This window comes from Cupressus sempervirens, chromosome 4 (assembly GCF_028749045.1).
Source record: "Cupressus sempervirens isolate cs-2001-9-10 chromosome 4, ASM2874904v1, whole genome shotgun sequence".
Classification (NCBI taxonomy): Eukaryota; Viridiplantae; Streptophyta; class Pinopsida; order Cupressales; family Cupressaceae; genus Cupressus; species Cupressus sempervirens.
The window spans coordinates 728,729,949-728,733,575 of NC_143121.1; the positions used below are offsets into that span (position 1 = coordinate 728,729,949).

Consider the following 3,627-nt stretch of genomic DNA (forward strand, 5'->3'; position numbering starts at 1 on the left):
GCCGATTCATTCGAGAAGCCGAGTTTTTAAATGCAAAGGCCGATTCATTCGAGAAGCCGAGTTTTTTCTCTTCCATCTTGTAAGGCAACCGCAAGAAGAAATGAACGGTTTTCTCGATCCTCAGAATTTATAAGATCTGCTTCCTTACTACAATTGAGCTCATTTACAAGGTGCTCCAAGATTTTAGCCAGGGTGTTCGGAGTTTCTGACCGCTCGTGTAACTGTTCAGACCAAGATTAAATTACATTATAAATCAGGTTGGCTGGATCTCCTCTACTTGAAATTTAAGCTCTTGTATCTGAAATTTGATTGAATCGATTTTGTGTACCATGGCGTCTCTTGGCAGCGGCGAATGCAGAACTAACATCAGTACGTCTAATGAAGAAATTAGCTACAATGAGTCTCGAAACGAGGGATTTCTAAGAAAAATTTGGTTAAATATAAGCAATGTTTTGATGGGGTGGTGTAGAAACATAATGGATGTTGGAAGAGAGGATCCCAGAAGGATTACGCATGCTATAAAAGTTGGGTTGGCATTGTCATCGGTTTCGCTGTTATTTCTGTGGGATCGATTATTTCACAGGGTGGGATTTGGTAACCATGCAATTTGGGTAGTCATGACTGTCGTTGTCGTTCTCAAATTCTCTGCGGGTATGAGTTAGTTTAATTTAATTTACCCCTTGTTCGATTGTTTCCCACGCAACCATCTTTTTCACCCTAATCGACTAACATTTAGAATGGCTGTTGTTGCTGCTTGAGCAGGGGCTACCATGAAGAAAGGCCTCAACAGAGGAATTGGAACCATGGTGGCTGCATTTCTTGCATTCCTCGTTTGCCACGTGTCAGAGAAGGTAGTGCGAGGAAAGGCGTTTGTAGTGGGATCTTCCCTCTTCATCGTGGGTGAGTTTTTGTGCTCTCTTGGAATCACCTTGTTGCATTCACCAAATCTCAATTAGTACTCCGCTACACTCATTTTGTAGGAGCGGCTACCACGTATGCCCATTTCTTTCGTTCCCTCAAGAATAAATTTGACTATGCAGTGCTTATATTCCTGCTCACATTCAGCATGATAACGGTCTATGGATATCGAGTGGAGAATATATCGCGCATGGCATACGAACGCTTCGCCACCATACTCATCGGATGTGGAGTGTGTTTGGTTGTAATTCTGCTCATCTTCCCCGCTTGGGCTGGCGAGGATCTTCACAATTCCACTGTCAAGAAGTTACAAGGCTTGGGGAAATCTCTGCAGGGTAAGAAAATTGAACGAAAACAATTGAGGTTAGAAATCCTTGTTTTGATTGTGATGAAAACGTAACATTTTCTTCAGCGTAAAATTTGTGTTTTTCGTAATGGGCTGTTACAGATGAACTACTAGTACGCTTTGATTGGTGTGGCTTGTTATCAGTTCGGTAGATTAACTTGTTAAAATATCCGACTAATGTAATGGGCATGATATATTTGATGTTAGGATATGTGGATGAATATTTCAGCGGATACCGTACTGATGAGAAGGTGGAAGATGAGTCAGAAGATATTATACACAGAGGATACAAGTCTGTGCTGGACTCAAAGGCTACCGACGATTCTTTGGTAAACCGTAAAAATATATAGTTATTAGAACAAACTAATTAAGTGGTAGCCATGACAACTTTTGACATTAAAGAATGTTAAATGGATCGTCTGAAAGCAGTGATTGTACATGTTAATTGCAGGAAGCATTTGCTAGGTGGGAGCCAAGGCACGGTCTATTTCGATGTCGGCATCCATGGTAGCAGTATGTGAAAATTGGAGTGAAGCTCTGGCTTATCCTATTGTGGCCTTGCACGGATGCCTTCGATCTGAAATCGAGGTATATTCGTATGCATTTCCTCATTTGGTATCATTACCTTAAATTTACAAATTACTTCAATGCATGCACTATAGCTGATGAATTTTTGTTTTGCATACGTTTCAGGCCCCTCATTCCCTTCGTTCACCATTGAAGAAGCCATGCACCAATGTCGCCCACAAAGCAGCCAATTTACTGGTAGAGCTGTCAAGCTGCATCGAACAAATGAGAATATACGACTTCGAGCCAATATTGGAAGAAGTTCAACATGCACTGGAGGATCTTCAAGCTTCCTTGAATTCTCAACCAAAGCTCTTACTGCATTCAACAACAAGAATGCCGAGTCAGAAAATCGTACTTGAGAATGAAAATAGAGAGGAGGAGGTAAGGTGGGCGACGAGAAGAAGATCATGGCATGGAGAAAGTAGTGACGAGAAGAGGTTAATGCTGAGACACGGCGTTGAATTTGGAGAAGCTTTTCCATTGGCTACGTTTGCGTGGTTGGTGGTGGAGATCGTAGCGAGGCTTGAGCACGTGGTACACGCTGTGGACGAGCTCGCGGCAATGGAAAAATTCAAGCCTCAGAATCCTTCGACATCGGATCAGGAGGCTTTAATCATAACTAGTTCTGCTTCTCCCCGTAGTTATATGCAGAGACCCAGTCTTGCAAGAACGCAAGAAAGATGTGTACATATCAACAATGTCGACTGATTTTTCCCTTCAATTCACACTCTAATACAGTTGTCAATTTTTAACATCATACACTAAGGGAAAAATTAAGCTTGCCAGAAACAAAGTCAAATTCTATGGTTGCAATATTAAATTTTATGTATTAATGATTTACGCTAGTCTCATTTTTGTCTCTCTCACAATTGTCATATCATCTTGCTGACACCATGAGCTACTCCTAATCCCAATCTTCCTGAGAGGAGCACATATCTTAACTTCACTATGCATGTCTAATCGAATAATATTATAATTATACCAAATAATCAATTTAAAAACAATATATACTATTATGACATTGGTAAATTTTTGTAAACTTTTCAAAGACTAGTTGTTACACCTACTTCCAATCTTGTTTGAGCATATGTCAAATAACATTTTTAATTTTCACTTCTTTCTAATTTACTAATATCAATCTATAATACCTTCTATTCTTATTTATTATTATAATTATAATCTCATCACATACTTTTATATCATGATTATTCTTTATTTGTTTCCACTAGCTATATCTACATCTCTATAACTCTTGATATTACGTCTTCGAGACCACTACCTCTTATGTTCCAAATATCAAATATATGTTTATTCATGAACAAAAATGTTTGTAGTAATGAACAATATTTATCAAAAATATTTCAGATTATAAAACATTGTTCTCTTCTTTCATACGCTTTTCTCTAAATATATCAATATCATTCTTCCTTCAAATATCTGCTTTATATCATCATTGTTTCATGATATGTACTTCTAGATTTCATTTATGATTATATCTAACTATATTTAAAAGTAAATTTAATTATTTTTATATTTATTATTAGTTATTATTTTTGGTTTAAAATAGAGTAAAAGAATCTCAAACCTTTCCTTTTACTTGAAAGTTGGTGTGTAGAGTGCTTGGGCACACTTTTTTAGAACAAACAAAAGCTTTGCAATGCAACTACTGCCACCTACAAACAAGACAATGGAAAACCTTAAATAAATAGTAAATATTCAAGTTTTGAAACCAATTGTTTTAAATATTATGAATGATTTGAATAGAAAGATTTCCAAGGACCTAGGGATTCATA

General features: G+C 37.5%; 1 pseudogene; it reads left to right on the forward strand.

The window, feature by feature from the left end:
• The first annotated feature begins 329 nt into the window (after positions 1-329).
• LOC149563395 (aluminum-activated malate transporter 14-like) lies at positions 330-2,542 on the forward strand (annotated as a pseudogene).
• Positions 2,543-3,627: the final 1,085 nt, after the last annotated feature.